The following is a 21546-nucleotide window of genomic DNA, read 5'->3' as shown; positions in this document are numbered from 1 at the left end:
TCACCAGACCTGCTCACAAGAGATGTTCTGATTGTCACAATTTTATCTGTTTCACTCACATTTTTACACTGTTCCATTGTAACGTCTCCCATCAAATCAACATCAAGAAGTGGCTGTTCTCTTGATAAATCCCTTTGATGACTGATGCCATTTTTACAAAGCAAACAATGTTATTCACGATTTGACTGGTTTTAATGTTATGGCTAATAGTTGGATTTGTAAAAAGAGAACTATATATGACATTAAAGGAGCAATAAAATCAAGACTGATACACATAAATGACCTAAGGAATCCCTTTTATTTCCTAAACTTTTGATATTAGCTGCCCTGCAGTCATGTAGTTAGCACATAAATTCTTATTCATCATTGTTGTTCATCAAACCATGTATTGTTATATTTTTCTTCTGAAAAATCCAAATACTATCTGATATATAATATATGTACCATATAGTATATTTACTATTAATATAGATACTCTCATATGAGAGTCTGCATTCCCTTCCCCTTTGAAAAGGATGGACAGCAGATTGTGAAAACATCCTTTCCCTGCTTCCTTTGCATCCTTTCCACATGCTGCAGTTGCTGGCAGACCTGAGGTCCTATCATAGCAACAGATGGTGAGTCTTGGCAATGGTCCCATCACTGGTCTCTCAGCCTTCTCTGCTACTATGACATCACCAAGGGAAAGCATAATCTGACTGGTCTGCACCAAAGAAAGAAGGCAAACATGCAGCATGACTTTTTGGCTATGTCTATAGTTACACAGTTATTTGACTACCCTAATCGAGATTCCTCTCAGAAGAGTTATACCTCACATATATTCTGGAGTAAGCCCAAACTTTCCTGCTGAAACACAGTTGAACTATAAAGTTGTGAATAAGGAACCACATTTACCATTTGTTCGACAGTTTGCTTCAGGATTATTTGCTGTTTCACACTAGCAATCCCTCAGATAGGGATAAGTGACCCCTGACCTCCGCTAGTGTTTGATCTCAATATTGTAACTTTAAATGTTAAACTTGGCCAGGAATAGAACTTGCTCCGTCTTTTGACCAGCAGTTTATAATCCACCGCCATATGCATAAGCTCATAGAAGTAAAATAGAACGTCTGCTAGTTGCTGGAAAATTGGCTAGCACTCACCCCATTTCCTGGGCGCTTAGGCCCAGTTCACATGTTCACATCTTGTTTCATTAGTTTTTGCATCAGTTATGTAGCCAAAATCAGGATTGGTTAAACTACATCCTAAGCCCATTACATTACCCCCCACAATCCCTTATCTACTTACATTAGATAAGGGATTGTGTTTTAGAGCACCAGTTGCATTTTTTAATTGGCATCATGTATGTGGTACATAAAGCTTGAATAACATAAGCTTGTTGAATAACTTTTCTTGAACCCTTACTGTTGGAAGATAGACAATAAACTGCAATTCTGGTTTTGGTTTTTGTGTTTTAAATGTTGTGCCATTTACCATGCCGGTGATTGCCCCAAGCATACATTTGCCCAGTTGGGTTAAAGTGGTTGTACCAACTTATATTGTGATCCTTTGTTTACAGAATAGATGTGAGAGAATCCACTTTCTGATCTATAATAAATATACACGTGAGCGTGTATACTATATGTGGTCATGCACAGAAAAAAGGAAATGAGACTGAATCGATAATGTTCTCCACTGAACATACCTTGCAAACCATCAATAATGCTACATTCTTACAAAGTGGAGATATTGGTGCGTGTAGTTTCTATGACCTACATCAATTTCTATAGATTTCCTGGGGATTTTTACAAGCCTAGAATAGTTCCCTAAAATAATCTGCTGTGGTTATAAATGCTATTAATATTATTGTAAATGTCAATGTACTGTACATTTTAATTAGGTACATTCAATATTATAACAGGTAGCTACTGTTTGAGTTATGCTTTATAGCAAATTGATTTGGGTTTCTAATGTGTACAAACGCCTAATAGAAAAGGAAGTGTACATATAGTAACGGAAATGGAGCTTGAAACAATGTTTTCAACCTGACCGGAGCTTTGAACAGCATTAGACCTAGGGTGACCTCTTTTCCTGATGTAGCTCGGAGCTTCTATTTGCATGTTCGCAGCTGTGTCAGATTATCCAGCATCCTCCAGGCTGCATAGGAACATTACCACAAGACTGTTTCCCACAAACCTACAGCGCCATTCACAGAGAGAATTTTCCATCATTGTGATTTTACAATATAAGCTTTTCTTTCATCCTGTCTGAAATATTACACTGGAATTAGGTCTATTTTGCCGAATATTACAACATTTATGGTTTAAAAATGAGCCTATGTCGATGCCCTAAAAGATTATAGGATATTCATCAAAACTACACATTCTAACACACTGCGGTAGAGGTCACACAGGTCAAGTAAATTCTCTTCTTACTAGCTTAATTCTGTATTCACTGCATTTGAGCTCTAATTAAATAATATACAGTACACTGGGGGAAACTCTTGGTATACACATTTATTTATCATCCTAAAAACAACATTTATATATTATCCATTTTGTCTCCAACAGGCTGATAAATGAAAATGTTAAACAGTTTATTCCAGCAGGAGATCTATCTACATGGCAAATTCCTAACCATTTAAAGGAAATCAACCATTTGTAAATACAAAAAATTCTTAGATATACTCGCTTCCACCCCTCTTGATGTTGATCCCAATGCTGTTCTCCACTAATCTTGACAAGCCAGGATCACCTAGAAAACAAACTTATAATTAGTAGCACAGAGCGTGAGGACAAGATGTCCGGCGCTCCGGGCTGCTAATTTTGCATGCCCCTGTTCCTTCCTCTCCCATGCTGGGAGCATGGAAAAGGGAGATGATGCATTAATTCACGCCCCTCATGTGATTTCACCTCCCTCTCCTAGCATGGGAGAGAGGTGCGGAGGCATGCATAATTAGCAGCCCAGAGTGCCTGACATCTTGTCCCAGTGCTCCAGGCTGCTACCTATAACTTTCTTTTTTAGGTGATCCTGGTGTGTCAAAACTAGTGGAGGATAGTGACAGGATCAACATCAAGAGGAGCGGAGGTGAATTATTTCTAGGTGTTTTTTTTTTCAAATGGTCTATTTCTTTGAAGACATGTGTCTGGTGAATTATACAGCATATGTTCACACCTGCAATTGGTTTTGACAAAGAACAAGGGTATTAACCTTTTAAATGTCACAATTGTCACAACATTTAACCCCTTCCCGACATTTGACGTAATAGTACTGCATCGCGGGAGGTGCGTTCCCGCAAAATGCAGTACTATTACGTCAAGCTTCTGGCGCCGGCTCCTGAACGGAGCCGGCGCCAGAAGCTGCGGGTGTCGGCTATATATTATAGCTGACACCCGCCTCTAACACCCGCGATCGGAGATTTCTCCGATCGCGGGTGTTAACCCCTAACACGCCGCGGTCGCGCTGACCGCGGCGTGTTAGAGGCATTTAAAGGTACTAAAAACTGAATCGGACCCCCCCGCGGCGCTTACCGGGGGGGTCCGCTCCTCCGATCGCAGCCCCGGGACTGCCGGTGCCCGGGGCTGCGAGATCTTGATCCGGAAGCCGGGTCCTGCCTTCTGGCAGGACCCGGCTGTAAGACACTGGGCATGCGCAGCATGCTCAGTGTCTTACATTACACAGTGCAATACATCTGTATTGCACTGTGTAACCTGTAAAAAAAGCTTGAACAAGTGATCAGAAGATCACTTGTTCAAGCTTAGATGTCAATTACTGTAAAAAAAGTAAAAATAAATAAATAAAGCTTTTTTACAATAAAAATAAATAATAAAAGAAAGTGAAAGTCCCCCCAAACACCACATTTCCCTTTACACAAGTAATAAAGTATAAAAAACACTAAATCACGAAAAACCCCCACTTATTTGGTATCGCCGCGTCCGTAACAATCTGTACAATAAATCCTAATCATAATTGGACCCGCTCGGTGAACGTGGTAAAAAAAAAAACCCAAAAACTTGCCAAAAATTAAAACTTTTTATCAAATTGCTTTACAAAAAATGTTCTAAAAAGTGATCCGAAAAAGTTACAAGCACCAAAATGATACCAATAAAAAGAGCAACTTGTCACGCAAAAAATAAGCTTACAAACAGCTCCGTAAACCAAAAAATACTATAATTATGCCGCTATAAAAATGGCAATACTAAAACAAATGCAATTTTTTCTATTCTAGTTTTCCTTCAATAAAATTGGACAAATAAAAATAAAACTATATAAATGAGGTATCACCGTAATCGTAGTGATCCGTAGAATAAAGATAATATATTATTGTTATGCTACAGTGAACACCCCCCCAAAAAAAATGCTAAAAATCCAAAACAAGAATTGAAGATTTTATTTTCCTCCACACGTAAAAAGTTAATAAAATTGCTTCAATAAGCTAAAAACCCACTAAAATTAAGTTTTTTTTACAGTGCATCTCGTCTCGCAAAAAATAAGCCCTTATTTGTCTAAATTGCTTAAAAAATAAATAAAGATTGTATAGCCTATTCCCAACGAGCGTTGTTATAGAACGGTGCGGCGAGTAGTGACTTTCCAACACCGGTCAGGGTAAGACGGCGGCTGTTCACTGATCGGGGTAAGACGGCGGCTGTTCCTCACAGCCATCCATCCTGCCCCATGGACCAGAAGGGTTACGTTCCCCCCACACACCCCCAGTTTATTATCGCTGCTATTGGCTCATCAATTCAGACGAGCCAATAGCAGCGAATTTACTTATGACGTCAGTAATACCGGTCACCATGTCTGTAGACACGGTGATCGGGGCAGGGTGGCGGCTGTTCCTGACAGCCACCAATTTTGCCTTGCGGTCCAGAGGGGTTTTGTTGCCCCCCTCTGTCCATGTTTGCCGCTATTGGCTGGTCGATTTGGTCCAGCCAAAAGCAGCAATATTCGTCACAATGGGCATCGCTAGGGTGAATAAGAGCAACACTTGGCGATAATTTCCCTACTAAAACGAAGAAAAGCGCTGGCTGTGCACATTGTACAGATGATGCTGTACAACTCTTACAAGCTGTTCCAATGTGCAGGTCCTGCCGTATCATTTCTCCGTTTTCAAGAGGAACATATTAGGAAACTAATATTGGGACAAGAAGGACGGGGCCCCAGTACCTCTGGTTTAGATGTTCCTGTGTTTTGCCAGGACAGCATTTTCCCGGTGAATTCTGCTGCTTCTAAAGGTAGGACTCAATAAAGAGTCTGTTCCAAAAGAGGAGTTAGGATGGACACTATATACTACTAAGAGACCTGCGACAACTCCAGAGTGACAAAAGTTTAGTTGGTCCCTTGATATATTCTACCTCCTTATACGCAACACATTCATAATTCACGCCCAACCTATTGTGAATTAATTTCAGTAAAATGAATAATTGTAACAACTGTTATGTCCCGTTGCTCCCTATACCCCTCCATTATTTCATAAGGGGCGCCACATAGCGGGCACTGAACTTTCCAGAAATAATTGCAATTTCCATCTTGGACTCCATTGCACATCATATTTGGAAACCACCTATATGTTCAAAATGCTAATTTCACCACGTGTATTACACTACACCACATATTACACCTTGCTAAATTCCCCAAGGGGTGAACATTCAACAATTAGGGTCACTTTTCGGGTTTTCCTCTGTTTTGGTACCACTACGGCTCTCCAAATGTATCCTGACACATGTGAAGGATTTCTTGCAAATTTGGCCTCTAAAAGACAAACATCCCTCTTTTCCTCTACTGTACCCCCATAAAGCATTTTATATGCACATGTTGGGTACTTCTACACTCGGGAGAAATAGTTTTACACCTTTTTTGGGGTTATTTAATATATTATCCCTTGTGGCTTACATAAATTAGGGGTAAAGTGACATTTATAGGAAAATTTTCACCTTTTTAATGATTAGGGCCTAATTGGATCATTCACCTGTAGGGGCAAATACATATATTACACATTGCAAAATTCTCTAAGGGGTGTGCATTCAAAGATTAGGGTCACTTTTCGGATTCTTCTCTGTTTTATACCACTAGGGTTCTCCAAATGCATGTCAAACATCTCTGTCAAATTTGGCTTCTAAAAGGCAAACATTCCCCTTTCCTTTTACTGTGCGCCCATACAACATTTTATATACACATGTGGGGTACTTCTACACTCGAGAGAAATAGGTTTACACATTTTGAGGGGTTATTACATATTTTTATCCCTTGTGGCTATAAAAAATTAGGAGTAAAATGACCTTTATAGGAAAATGTTCACCTTTTATCTATTTAAGTCCTAATTAAATCAAACACCTTTACGGACAAATACACATATTATACCTTGCTAAATTCTCTAAGGGGTGTGCTTTCCAAAATGGTGATACTTGTTGGGGTTCCGCTCTGTTTTGGTACCACTACGGCTCTCTAAATGCATCCTGACATATGTAAAGGATGTCTGTCAAATTTGGCTTCTTAAAGGCCAACGCCCCTCTTTCCCTTCTGAGCTTCACTGCGTACCCATACAACATTTCATTTGCATGTGTGGGGCAATTTTATACTCGGGAGAAATGCTAGTACACATTTTTTGGGGTTGTTTCATCTTTAATGCCTTATGGGATACAAAAATTAGCCGTAAAAGTGACTTTTTTGGGAAAATGTTCACCTTTTTCCTTTTAGGGACCTAATTGAAGCAAACACCTGTAGGGGAAAATACACATATCACACCTTGCTGAATTCTCCAAAGGGTGCACTTTCCAAAATGGTGACACTTGTTGGGGTTCCCCTCTGTTTTGGTACCACTAGGGCTCTCCAAATGCATCCTGACACATGTAAAGGATGATTATCAAATCTGGCTTCTAAAAGGCCAAAGCCCCTCTTTCCCTTCTGAGCCCTACTGTGTACCCATACAACACTTTATATGCAAAAGTGGTGCAGTTCTGTGCTTAGGAGAAATAGTTCTACACATTTATGGGGGTTGTTTCATCTTTTATCCCTTGTGGCTTACAAAAATTTGGGGTAAAAGTAACTTTTTTGAGAAAATTTTCACCTTTTTTCACTTTTGGGGCCTAATTGAATCAAACACCTGTTGGGGAAAATACACAAATTACACGTTGCTAAACTCTCCAAGGGGTGTACTTTCCAAAATGGTGTCTCATGTTGGGGCTTTCCTCTGTTTTGGTACCATTATGGCTCTCCAAATGCATCCTGACACATGAAAACTTTTTCAGCCATATTTGCCCTGCAAAAACGAAACAACGCTCTTTCCATTCCAAGTGCCCCCCTGTGCCCGTACAGCAGGGTACAGTGACAAAATGGGTATTGGCATGCTCAAGAGGAATTGCCCTCAACATTGTAAAATGCATTTTCCTTTTTAACCCATTGTGAAGGTGCAAATTTTAGTGTTCAATGAATCTATAGTGAGATAAAATTACATTTCTCTAATTTCACTTTCATTTATCTTTCACCCTCATGAAACGCTCAAAGGGTTAACAAAATTCCCAAAGGTTGTTTTGAATATTTTGAGGGGTGTAGTTTCTAAAATGGTGTAATTTGTGGGGGTTTTCTGTCAAGTAGGCCTTATAAAGTCACTTCTAACTAAATTGACCCTCCAAAAGTAGGTTTTGATGATTTTCGTGAAAATCTGAAAAATTGCACCTAAAGTTATAAGCCTCCTAACATCCTAAATAAAGGAAAAGATGTTTGAAAAATGATGCCAAGTTAAAGCAGACATATGGAAAATGTTAGTTATCAAGTTATTTTAGTGATATGACCAACTTTCCAAAAAGCAGAACATTTTGAATTTGGAAAACATTGTTTTTCTCAAAATTTTTGCCAAATTTCCATTTATTTCATAAATAAATACTAAATATATTGATTAAATTTCTCAACCAGCATGAAGTACAATGTGTCACGAAAAAACAATCTCAAAATCAACTGGATATGTTAAAGCGTTCCAAAGTTATAACCACTTAAATAGACACATGTCAGATTTTAAAAAATGGGCCGTGTCAGGAAGGTGAAAAGTGGCTTCAGCGTTAAGGGGTTAAACAGCAGCAACATACTGGTGCCAATCTCCTCCTTCCATAATGTCACTTTGTGATATTGAATTGAATACTGAAGGATATTTTTTTTACTTTTATCTGGTTTTGAGGTCTGTAGCCTGCTGGCCTGGTGGGCTCTTTGCTCCTTGTTTTCTACTCAGCTCATCAGTGCTCCTGTAGGCAGCAGACTCCTTTCTCTGCTATTCATAACGCAGCTGTGTATTAATGTCCCCTTGTCCTATGCTTGAGACCCCAGAAATGGCAAATCTGCCCCTGCATAAATAATGCTCATATCATCATCACTAAAGATTGTACACACAGTTTTTTCTTCATTTGTGTATGAACTTCAAGGTTTCCATTCCCAACTGCAAAATAAACACCAGAAAGTGTAGGACGTTATCAATTTCCGTGGACTTTGTGTAAACAATCTTCCTGTTTTTCATCTGGGGAAGTGTCATTCTTTTCCTGTTAGAAGTGTTCAAACGAAAAGGTTTTTTTTCCTCAGGAATAACTGTTTGTGCTGCTGTTAATAGTCTAAAATTGTGGGGGGGTTTTAAGCTCAGTAACTCATTACTTAGTGTTCCAGATTCTGTTTTTCTTCACAGAAGTAATACCAATACCAATGAAATGAGTTACTTACTAACATTTCCCATAGCTCAATTTTATGTTTTCATCATTTTTTAAAAGTCTTTTTTATTTATATCTGACAGAAGACAACTTACAAATTGAACAGAGATTTTAATTTTTTTTCCAAAATTTCAAAATTTTTGGTATAATTTTTTTTAAAAATGAGTTTGAAATATAAATTATTATATTCCCCCTATGAACCCCCCCCCCTCCCCTATTTTCAAAATTACATCCCTCAAACTACTAAAAACTGCTTTTGGGAACATTTATAACCCTTTGAACGCTGCATAATAATTAAAACAATAAGGTAATATTTAGAATTTTGTCAGTAAATACATTAATTTAGCCCTAAAATTTACACATAAAAAGAGAAAACCCACCTTAAAATTTGTTATGCAATTTCTCCCGAGTAAGGAAGCATGCCACATGAGGAGGTTTCTTGTATGGGCGCACAGCGAGCCGCAGAAGGGACGGAGCGCCCTGCAGCTGCCAGTTTTGTCCTGCAGAACATTGACGCCCTTTTGTAGGCTATAAGGTTTTGTAGGCTATAGGTTTTTAATACACATTTTAACACTCTTATTTGTTTTTGGCTACAGAGCTGGTTGATGCCTTGTTTTTTTGTGGGATATGTAGTACTTTGCACCAGTATCATTCTGAAGTAGATATGTTTTTTGATCACTTTTTATTGCAGGTAAAAATCATCATTTTTGGTGGGTTTTTAACTGTTATTCTACAGACACAGTGATACTATATATACAAAGTTTGTTTTATGATTTTTAGTTTTTTCACATTAGATGTATCTTTATATGTTGTTGGGGCTTATGGGAAGTTTTATTAATTATTTGTATTCAATAACATTTTTAGCACTAACACCATGGGATATGAACAAGCAAACTGCATCATCCTAGCTGTTAGCCACACTGCCAAATAATGCATTAATATGCTCAGCAGTACACAGAACAGAAGATTAGGAGAGATCATATACACTTTGTTATCATGTTATCAGGCCTGAGGTCAGAAAGGGTCAGTGGAGGAAAGTGTGACATGGCTGAATGATTACCACCAGCATTACTGTTTAAAATTAGGTAATAGCCCACTACTCACTGGTATTTCATGTGGTGCAGTTTTACCCAAATTTTCAGATTCTTTGTAAACAGAAGGTAAACAGAAACAGATGCCAGAGTACAGCAGGGAGTGCACTGAAGTCATTTTACAAACACCAGCTGGTGCGATACTAATTCTAAGTCTAATTATAAATATTGAGAACACACCTTTATGGGAACAAATGAAAATAATATGTCCTTTGAGGAAAAACATAAAATACCTTTCCTCCTATCTAAAAGGTGAGATGGGTGTTACTAAACAGAACCCACGAACAAAAATTCACCCAGGGGTGATGTTCGTCTGCCAATTTCCCTAGACACCATAGCCCACATTTATTAAAGTGTTTGCACCAGTTTTTTTGTCTGACTTTGCACTAGAAAGAACGTGCCAACTACTTGTACATGTATTTATAAAGTGTCTGTGCCAGTTTTGTGCCCCAAAAGTGGGGTGTTAGTGCTTATTCTGACTGTGTGCCACAATTCTGTACAAAGTTCATCACAATTGTACAGCATGAACAAAGTGAACTAAAAAAAAGGGTGCGCACCTCCAGAGCAGTGCAGGGGACGCCAGATTCATGAAGAACACTCTACAGGCAGATTGCACTATTTTTGATAGATGTGGGCCAATGCATTTTCAGCTTAGCCTGGGAGTGCAAGTGTAATGAATGGCAAAGGGAAATAAGCTGTAGATTGGTCTCTCCAGATACCCAGTGTGGATGGAGCATTGAAGTCCTTGCTCAGCCAATGCTTCTTTCTACTGCAGACACATAGAAGCAAATTAAGCATGTATACTAGCTGGAACTCCCCATAGCAGGGGCATAACTACAGCGGTAGCAGTCATAGCAGCCGCTATGGGGCCCGCAGTGTCAGGGGGCCCTGTCATGTGACCTGACACAATAAAGAATGGAGGACGTGCACCATTATATCCATATTGTACTGAACATTGTCCAGCATAATCTGTATATAACATCTGTGATGTGTATATGGTGTCTGTATACACTGTATGTGTGTGTATATGCACATGAGTGTATTTATATGTGAGTATACTAAGTGGGAAGGGGGGCCCCATGCAGTAGCCTGCTAGGGGGCCCAGTCTCTCCTAGTTACGCCACTGCCCCATAGATAAAATAAATGTCATTGGAGGCAAACTACTATAATACCTCTAATCCAGTAAACCAAAATCTGTATCTAATCACATTATTTCACAAGTCTGTATTGAATAAAACATTTGAAACAATTGTACTATGTATTTCTTATTAGATGAAACAAAACATTCTTCTCCTAATAAGACCTGAAGCAACACACAGTCTATAAATGAGATCCCATTAGAGGTACCAAGTAAATGAATTGTCATCTTACACATAGGATGGACCTATCGCCACAAATCAGCTGCTTTCCAGTTGCTTATAAGTCTACTTATAGTCCATCAAATTCATCCGGTAGTGGAAAAGAGATGATACTTTGGAGTTCAGCATTACAGAGATATTTTTTTTTTACTATATGCTTTTAAGAATAGTGGTATAAACATACATTCGTATCATACTGTGGTCTATCAATTTTTGTAAATCAAAATGACAGTTCATGAAAATTTCTACAATCATATTATAGCAGTTTCCCCTGTGTGCTGACAGCTCATGCATGTTTACCAGATCTCCCCTGTAACTGCTCATACATTTTAGATAGTCTGGCCAACCACAAGTTTGATTTCAACTTTCCAAACCATTGGTTCTCTACTAATTGGATATATACTTTATGACACATAATATAAAATATATTATATATTAAATATATTATTATATAAAATATAAAAAGCTTAAAATGTATTGGTCTGTTGTGTGATCTCACATTATTGTTACTAGATAGCAACAATAAAAGACTCACACTGAGGATCCACGCCATTGACATCATTTTATAAAATTAAAGTTCCTAAAACATGAGAAATTATGTAAAAACTAACATAGTAAGTAAATATTGATTCTGTTTATAAATTCTCACTCCTTAAAATGTTTTCAAGGCTGCGTTTACACACTGCCGTCACATAAATGAGCTGCTGAATTGTCACAATACCCTATTACAATATGATATATTACCTTCACAATATTTTATACTAAATTGAATGAATTCATTAATTATAATGAACACAACAATATTGATATATGAGTACTAGAGATGAGCGAGCACTAAAATGCTCGGGTACTCGTTATTCGAGACGAACTTTTCCCGATGCTCGAGTGCTCGTCTCGAATAACGAACCCCATTGAAGTCAATGGGAGACTCGAGCATTTTTCAAGGGGACCAAGGCTCTGCACAGGGAAGCTTGGCCAAACACCTGGGAACCTCAGAAAAGGATGGAAACACCACGGAAATCGCACCATTATGCCAAAATTATGGGCAACAGCATGGCCATGACAGAGTGACAGAATGAAGCTAGATAGCATCTAAAACATGCAATAATTGACCCTGACACTATAGGGGATGGCATGCAGAGGCAGCGGCAGCAGGCTAGAGAGTGGCATGGCGACATACCCTAAATGGACTCAGGCTTCAAACCAATGGGTGGCAGAGAGGAACCAAAGGAGGTGAGCAAGAAGCGCTCAAATAATATCGGTACATGATAAAAGTTTGCCAGTATATTTTGTGGATTACACAGCAGGGTGGCGACAAAGTTAACATGGAAGCCATGAAAACAACCCAAAATTCTGCCTGACACAGCTCGTTTGATAAGTCGACCATGTATGGAGGCAGTGAACTAGTAGTAGATTAAAGGTTCTGCAGTTAAAACTATGTTAGTTGGATCTTGGCATGGAGTTGGCGCTCCGCTGCCAGGCGAGCTTTCGCCAATCCAAGCCCCTGTCTCTAGGCTACTCCCCAAACAGCACTTCTAAGAACCTTTTGTATAAGATCAAGTGTAGTAGCGTTCTTATAAGTTTAGGATATGGCGGGTGAGGGGAATGTAAACAGATGCGCAAGAAGCGCTGCAATAATATTGGTAAATGATAAAAGTTTATTAGTATATTTTGTGGATAACACAGCTGGGTGGCGACAAAGTTAACAACTTTGATGTGGAATCCATGAAAACAACCCAAATTTCTGCCTGACACACCTCGTTTGATAAAGGGACGATGTATGGAGGCAGCTATATGGACGACTTTTGGAGGTAGCAATGGAGACAACGTGTGGAGGCTGCTATGGAGACAATTTAATTTGGATAGTGCCTGTATGTGGCAGTCCCAAAAATTTTTCAAACCAGAGGAGCAGGTAGGTGGCCCTCCAGAAAAATAGAATAGATTGAGTGCCTGTATGTGGCAGTCCCAAAAAGTTTTCAAACCAGAGGAGCAGGTAGGTGGCCCTCCAGAAAAATTGAATAGATTGAGTGCCTGTATGTGGCAGTCCCAAAAAGTTTTCAAACCAGAGGAGCAGGTAGGTGGCCCTCCAGAAAAATTGAATAGATTGAGTGCCTGTATGTGGCAGTCCCAAAAAGTTTTCAAACCAGAGGAGCAGGTAGGTGGCCCTCCAGAAAAATTGAATAGATTGAGTGCCTGTATGTGGCAGTCCCAAAAAGTTTTCAAACCAGAGGAGCAGGTAGGTGGCCCTCCAGAAAAATTGAATAGATTGAGTGCCTGTATGTGGCAGTCCCAAAAAGTTTTCAAACCAGAGGAGCAGGTAGGTGGCCCTCCAGAAAAATTGAATAGATTGAGTGCCTGTATGTGGCAGTCCCAAAAAGTTTTCAAACCAGAGGAGCAGGTAGGTGGCCCTCCAGAAAAATAGAATAGATTGAGTGCCTGTATGTGGCAGTCCCAAAAAGTTTTCAAACCAGAGGAGCAGGTAGGTGGCCCTCCAGAAAAATGGAATCGATTGAGTGCCTGTATGTGGCAGTCCCAAAAAGTTTTCAAACCAGAGGAGCAGGTAGGTGGCCCTCCAGAAAAATAGAATAGATTGAGTGCCTGTATGTGGAACTCCCAAAAATTGTTTAAAACAGAGGAACGGGTCGGTGGCCCTCCAGAAAAATTGAATAGATTGAGTGCCTGTATGTGGCACTCCCAAAAATTGTTTAAAACAGAGGACCGGGTCGGTGGCCCTCCAGAAAAATTAAATGCATAAAGTACTATAGCAAGAGCCAGTGGGCCCTGTCAAAAAATAGCCAGTTTCCTCTGCTTTACTGTACAAAGAGGAGGAGAAGGAGGAAAATGAGGAGGAGGAGGAGTGGATCAATTATTCAGGTTGAGCTTCCTTCACCTGGTGGAGATTGGAAATTATGAGAAATCCAGGCTTTATTCATCTTAATAAGCGTCAGCCTGTCAGCGCTGTCAGTCGACAGGCGTGTACGCTTATCGGTGATGATGCCACCAGCTGCACTGAAAACCCGCTCGGACAAGACGCTAGCGGCAGGGCAGGCAAGAACCTCCAAGGCGTACAGCGCCAGTTCGTGCCACATGTCCAGCTTTGAAACCCAGTAGTTGTAGGGAGCTGTGTGATCATTTAGGACGATGGTATGGTCAGCTACGTACTCCCTCACCATCTTTCTGTAAAGATCAGCCCTACTCTGCCGAGACTGGGGACAGGTGACAGTGTCTTGCTGGGGTGACATAAAGCTGGCAAAAGCCTTGTAAAGCGTACCCTTGCCAGTGCTGGACAAGCTGCCTGCTCGCCTACTCTCCCTCGCTACTTGTCCCGCAGAACTACGCACTCTGCCGCTAGCGCTGTCAGAAGGGAAATACTGTTTCAGCTTGTGCACCAGGGCCTGCTGGTATTCATGCATTCTCACACTCCTTTCCTCTGCAGGGATGAGAGTGGAAAGATTTTGCTTGTACCGTGGGTCCAGGAGAGTGAACACCCAGTAATCGGTGCTGGAATAAATTCTTTGAACGCGAGGGTCACGGGATAGGCAGCCTAGCATGAAATCTGCCATATGCGCCAGAGTACCAACGCGTAAGAATTCACTCCCCTCACTGGCCTGACTGTCCATTTCCTCCTCCTCCAACTCCTCCAACTCCTCTTCTTCTGCCCATACACGCTGAACAGTAAAGGACTCAACAATGGTCCCCTCTTGTGTCTCGCCAACATTCTCCTCCTCTTCCTCCTCATCCTCCTCCACCTCCACCTCCTCCGATATGCGCTGAGAAACAGACCTAAGGGTGCTTTGGCTATCAACAAGGGAATCTTCTTCCCCCGTCTCTTGTGACGAGCGCAAAGCTTCCGACTTCATGCTGATCAGAGAGTTTTTCAACAGGCCAAGCAGCGGGATGGTGAGGCTGATGATGGCGGCATCGCCACTGACCATCTGTGTTGACTCCTCAAAGTTACTCAGCACCTGACAGATATCAGACATCCACGTCCACTCCTCATTGTAGACTTGAGGAAGCTGACTGACCTGACTACCAGTTCTGGTGGAAGTTGACATCTGGCAGTCTACAATGGCTCGGCGCTGCTGGTAAACTCTGGATAACATGGTCAGTGTTGAATTCCACCTCGTGGGCACGTCGCACAACAGTCGGTGAGCGGGCAGTTGGAGGCGGCGCTGCGCTGCCCTGAGAGTGGCAGCATCTGTGCTGGACTTCCTGAAATGCGCACAGATGCGGCGCACCTTCGTGAGCAAATCTGACAGATTGGGGTATGTCTTGAGGAAACGCTGAACTATCAGATTTAACACATGGGCCAGGCATGGCACATGTGTCAGTCTGCCGAGTTGCAGAGCCGCCACCAGGTTACGGCCGTTGTCACACACAACCATGCCTGGCTTCAGGTTCAGCGGTGCCAGCCACAGATCAGTCTGCGCCGTGATGCCCTGTAATAGCACTTGGGCGGTGTGCCTTTTATCGCCTAGGCTCAGCAGTTTGAGCACCGCCTGCTGTCGCTTAGCAACGGCACTGCTGCTGTGCCTAGAGCTACCGACTGATGGCGCCGTGCCCACGGATGGTAGTTCGGAGGAGGAGGTGGAGGAGGGGTGGGAGGAGGAGGAGGCATAGTAGGCCTGAAACACCTGGACCGAGGTAGGCCCCGCAATCCTCGGCGTCGGCAGTATATGACCAGCCCCAGGGTCAGACTCGGTCCCAGCCTCCACCAAGTTAACCCAATGTGCCGTCAGCGATATATAGTGGCCCTGCCCGGCAGCACTCGTCCACGTGTCCGTGGTCAGGTGGACCTTGTCAGAAACGGCGTTGGTCAGGGCACGGGTGATGTTGTCTGACACGTGCTGGTGCAGGGCTGGGACGGCATATCGGGAAAAGTAGTGGCGGCTGGGGACCGAATACCGAGGGGCGGCCGCCGCCATGAGGTTGCGAAAGGCCTCGGTCTCTACTAGCCTATAGGGCAGCATCTCCAGGCTAAGCAATCTGGAGATGTGCACATTAAGGGCTTGGGCGTGCGGGTGGGTTGCACTATATTTGCGTTTCCGCTCCAGCGTCTGGGGTATGGAGAGCTGAACGCTGGTGGATGCTGTGGAGGATCGTGGAGGCGACGATGGGGTTTTTGTGGCAGGGTCCTGGGCAGGGGGCTGACTATCAGCTGACACAGGGGAAGGAGCAGTGGTGTGCACGGCCGGAGGTGAACGGGCTTGTTGCCACTGAGTGGGGTGTTTAGCATTCATATGCCTGCGCATACTGGTGGTAGTTAAGCTAGTAGTGGTGGAACCCCTGCTGAGCCTGGTTTGGCAAATGTTGCACACCACAGTCCGTCGGTCATCCGGTGTTTCCTTAAAGAACCTCCAGACTTCTGAAGATCTAGCCCTCGCCGCAAGAGCCCTCGCCACGGGAGCTTCACTAGTTGACACATTTGGCGCTGATGCACCAGCTCTGGCCCTGCCTCTCCGTCTGGCCCCACCACTGCCTCTTCCAACCTGTTTTGGTCGAGGACTCTCCTCCGTCTCAGAAGCACTGTGTTCACCCGGCCTCTCAACCCAGCTTGGGTCTGTCACCTCATCATCCTCCGATCCCTCAGTCTGCTCCCCCCTCGGACTTCCTGCCCTGACAACAACTTCCCCACTGTCTGACAACCGTGTCTCCTCATCGTCGGACACCTCTTTACACACTTCCACTACGTCAAGAAGGTCATCATCACCCACAGACTGTGACTGGTGGAAAACCTGGGCATCGGAAAATTGCTCAGCAGCAACCGGACAAGTGGTTTGTGACTGTGGGAAGGGTCCAGAAAACAGTTCCTCAGAGTATGCCGGTTCAAATGCCAAATTTTCCTGGGAGGGGGCAGACTGGGGGGGAGGAGGCTGAGGTGCAGGAGCTGGAGGAGTGGCGATTTCGGTGACATGGGTGGACTGCGTGGAAGACTGACTGGTGGACAAATTGCTCGAAGCATTGTCAGCAATCCACGACATCACCTGTTCGCACTGTTCTGGCCTCAACAGTGCTCTACCACGAGACCCAGTAACTTCAGACATGAACCTAGGGAGTGTAGCTCTGCGGCGTTCCCCTGCTCCCTCATAAGCAGGTGGTGTCTCACCCCGGCCAGGACCACGGCCTCTGACCCCTGCAGTAGTTGGACGCCCACGTCCCCGCCCTCGTCCTCTACCCCTAGCCCTCGGGTTAAACATTTTTAAAATGAGAGTTATAGCTTTAATTTTTTTTTAACTTTTTTTTGTGTTTTTTTTTTTTTTGTGTTTTTGAGTTTTTAAAACCAAACAATGCTATCCTATTGCTATGGCTATTTTCTAGCCAAGTATGAAAGCACACTACTATGCCAGATGAGATGACACCGAGTTATTAAACAAAATAAACGTAAAATAAAAAAGGACAAATGGCAGACTGTGCCTAATTGAAATCCAACCCCTACTAAATTTTCCCACTTCGGTCTTTGCAATGGATATGTGCGTCACTAAGCGCAAAACACAGCGGTCGCAAGTCTCACTACAAATTGCTGACAATTGGCTAGTAGATGCACTGCAGCAAGTACAGCCACCAGCAGATCAACCAGAAATCAAATATATAACGCTACTGTAGGCGTAAGCCGTTTGGATTCTCCTATGGCTATTTTCTAGCCAAGTATGAAAGCACACTACTATGCCAGATGAGATGACGCTGAGTTATTAAACAAAATAAACGTAAAATAAAAAAGGACAAATGGCAGACTGTGCCTAATTGAAATCCAACCCCTACTAAATTTTCCCACTTCGGTCTTTGCAATGGATATGTGCGTCACTAAGCGCAAAACACAGCGGTGGCAAGTCTCACTACAAATTGCTCACAATTGGCTAGTAGATGCACTGCAGCAAGTACAGCCACCAGCAGATCAACCAGAAATCAAATATATAACGCTACTGTAGGCGTAAGCCGTTTGGATTCTCCTATGGCTATTTTCTAGCCAAGTATGAAAGCACACTACTATGCCAGATGAGATGACGCTGAGTTATTAAACAAAATAAACGTAAAATAAAAAAGGACAAATGGCAGACTGTGCCTAATTGAAATCCAACCCCTACTAAATTTTCCCACTTCGGTCTTTGCAATGGATATGTGCGTCACTAAGCGCAAAACACAGCGGTCGCAAGTCTCACTACAAATTGCTCACAATTGGCTAGTAGATGCACTGCAGCAAGTACAGCCACCAGCAGATCAACCAGAAATCAAATATATAACGCTACTGTAGGCGTAAGCCGTTTGGATTCTCCTATGGCTATTTTCTAGCCAAGTATGAAAGCACACTACTATGCCAGATGAGATGACGCTGAGTTATTAAACAAAATAAACGTAAAATAAAAAAGGACAAATGGCAGACTGTGCCTAATTGAAATCCAACCCCTACTAAATTTTCCCACTTCGGTCTTTGCAATGGATATGTGCGTCACTAAACGCAAAACACAGCGGTCGCAAGTCTCACTACAAATTGCTGACAATTGGCTAGTAGATGCACTGCAGCAAGTACAGCCACCAGCAGATCAACCAGAAATCAAATATATAACGCTACTGTAGGCGTAAGCCGTTTGGATTCTCCTATGGCTATTTTCTAGCCAAGTATGAAAGCACACTACTATGCCAGATGAGATGACACTGAGTTATTAAACAAAATAAACGTAAAATAAAAAAGGAAAAATGGCAGACTGTGCCTAATTGAAATCCAACCCCTACTAAATTTTCCCACTTTGGTGTTTGAGGTGGATATGTGTGCCACTAAGAGCTAAACACAACGGTAGCAAGTCCCCCTGCTAATTCCTCACAAAATGGTACTAGATGCAAAAAAAAAAAAAAAAAAGTAGAACGTTATTGTAGCCCTAAGAAGGGCTGTTGGGTTCTTGGAGAATCACTCCTGCCTAACAGTAAGCTAATAGAACACCCTAACGCTTTCCCTGACCAGCAGCAGCTCTCTCCCTAGCGGCATCCAGACACAGAATGATCCGAGCAGCGCGGGCAGCGGCTAGTCTATCCCAGGGTCACCTGATCTGGCCAGTCAACCACTGCTATCGACGTGTAAGGGTACCACGTCATGCTGGGTGGAGTGCAGAGTCTCCTGGCTTGTGATTGGCTCTGTTTCTGGCCGCCAAAAAGCAAAACGGCGGGAGCTGCCATTTTCTCGAGCGGGCGAAGTATTCGTCCGAGCAACGAGCAGTTTCGAGTACGCTAATGCTCGAACGAGCATCAAGCTCGGACGAGCATGTTCGCTCATCTCTAATGAGTACCAATCTTTTTTCTTTATATTGATAATGTGCCAATAACCTTGTGATTTGTAAGCTTGTGAGCTAATGCAGAAAATTTTACTCCAGAATCATGAGATATTTGAGTTAGTATATGGGCAAACTCAGCAGTCTTTATAAGAAGTGGAGGGTCATCATCCATTTTTCATTAAAAGTTTATCATACTGAATTCTACTATAGTTCAAAGAACAGTAAATTCTATCACTTGTAAACTACTAGGTTTGTGAGGTAATTGCCTTGTTCAAACCTGTTATATGTCATCTGTCATACACATGTCTCTTCTAGTCAAATAAAGATATACAAGTCTTTTAACTTGACAGTAACAGAGCCAATCCCACATTCAGCGAATAGCAGAGCGGAAATGGCAGATAAGAAGCCTTAACAATGTCTTACCTGATAAGGCGTCTCCACCAGAAACTGGTCCATCCAGTTTACTGATAGACTCCTCTCTTTGGCCATGCTAGAAGGGAAGATAGAAGGGAAAATTATACTAATTATATCTGATGTAAAAAAAAAATAGCATGTTTGTGATTTATTTACAACTACTTGTTTAGAAATGGAAAAAACAAATCTTTAATCGTGTGCCTGGGATTTCTGTTATACTCTCATGTAAGGAGTTTATAACGTAAACTAAAAACAGAAGGTCTTCCATTCACCAATCGTTCCCCATAGAACTTTAGTTACTTTTTGTTACTAAAAGATTTTCCGCTATTAATAACAGAATGTGTAATGGAACCTGAGCAATTCATTTGTGAATTTAGATGTTAGGCTACATGCACAATAACATGCTTTTTGCATTGTTTCAACGGCTAGCACATGTCTCCATATCTTATTATGGGCTTACACTTGGCCATTGTTTGATAGTCCCATGAGCTGACTGCCTGGGCCACAATTTAGGGAGTACCATATATACTCGTGTATAAGCCGAGTTTTTCAGCACAAAAAATGTGCTGAAAAACGTTCCCTCGGCTTATACACGAGTCAATGCAGAGTAAAAAATACTTAAAAAATAATAAACTTATATACTCACCCTTCGGTGGCCCCGATGTGCAGCGCTGCTCCCCCGATGTCCGCGCCGCCTGCCTAGTATGATGTCAGCAGCGGCGCGTCATACTATGCCCCTGCCGGCCGGGGGAGAGCAATGGCGGCGCTCAGCAGAAGAAAGAAGACGGGAGCGGAAGCCAGAAGAGGAGCCGCACTGACATCAGGGGAGCAGCGCTGCACATCGGGGCCACCGGAGGGTGAGTATATAAGTTTATTTATTTTTTTAATGCTGGGCAGGCTGTATACTACTGGGGGCATGCTGTATACTGCTGGGGGCAGGCTGTATACTACTGGGGGCAGGCTGTATACTACTGGGGGCAGGCTGTATACTACTGGGGGCAAGCTGTATACTACTGGGGGCAGGCTGGGGTGGCTGTATATTACTGGGGGCAAGCAGTATACTACTGGGGGCAAGCTGTATACTACTGGGGGCAGGCTGTATACTACTGGGGGCAGGCTGTATACTACTGGGGGCAGGCTGTATACTACTGGGGGCAAATTGTATACTACTGGGGGCAAGCTGGGGTGGCTGTATACTACTGGGGGCAAGCTGTATACTACTGGGGCAAGCTGTATACTACTGGGGGCAGGCTGTATACTACCGGGGGGCAGGCTGTATACTACCGGGGGCAGGCTGGGCTGGCTGTATACTACTGGGGGCAAGCTGGGCTGGCTGTATACTACTGGGGGCAAGCTGGTCTGGCTGTATACTACAGGGGGCAAGCTGGGCAGGCTGTACACTACAGGGGGCATGCTGTATACTACTGGGGGCAGGCCGTATACTACTGGGGGCAGACTGGGCTGGCTGTATACTACTGGGGGCAAGCTGGGCTGTCTGTATACTACTGGGGGCAAGCTGGGCAGGCTGTATACTACTGGGGGCTGGCTGGCTATATACTGGGGGGTCTGTGACCAATGCATTTCCCACCCTCGGCTTATACTCGAGTCAATAGGTTTTCCCAGTATTTTATGGTAAAATTAGGAGTCTCGGCTTACACTTGGGTCAGCTTATACTCGGGTATATACGGTATGCCCTACTCCTGGCCATGTTTGCAGTAGGACAGTGGTTTGCGGGCCATGAAAATCAGACATACAT

General features: G+C 42.8%; 1 protein-coding gene across 1 annotated transcript in view; it reads right to left on the bottom strand.

Annotated features, from left to right (window-relative positions):
• Positions 1-19861, bottom strand: part of FAM107B (family with sequence similarity 107 member B) — an 88604-nt gene extending 68743 nt beyond the window's left edge. Inside the window, exon 1 of the mRNA XM_072147313.1 lies at positions 19800-19861. The gene's annotated coding sequence lies outside the window, so the exon portion shown is untranslated. The remainder of the gene's footprint in view (positions 1-19799) is intronic.
• Between the last annotated feature and the right edge of the window lie 1685 nt (positions 19862-21546).

Source organism: Engystomops pustulosus, chromosome 4 (genome assembly GCF_040894005.1).
Source record: "Engystomops pustulosus chromosome 4, aEngPut4.maternal, whole genome shotgun sequence".
NCBI lineage: Eukaryota > Metazoa > Chordata > Amphibia > Anura > Leptodactylidae > Engystomops > Engystomops pustulosus.
Note: the sequence above shows the minus strand (reverse complement) of the source record. Positions and strands in the feature narration are given on the sequence as shown.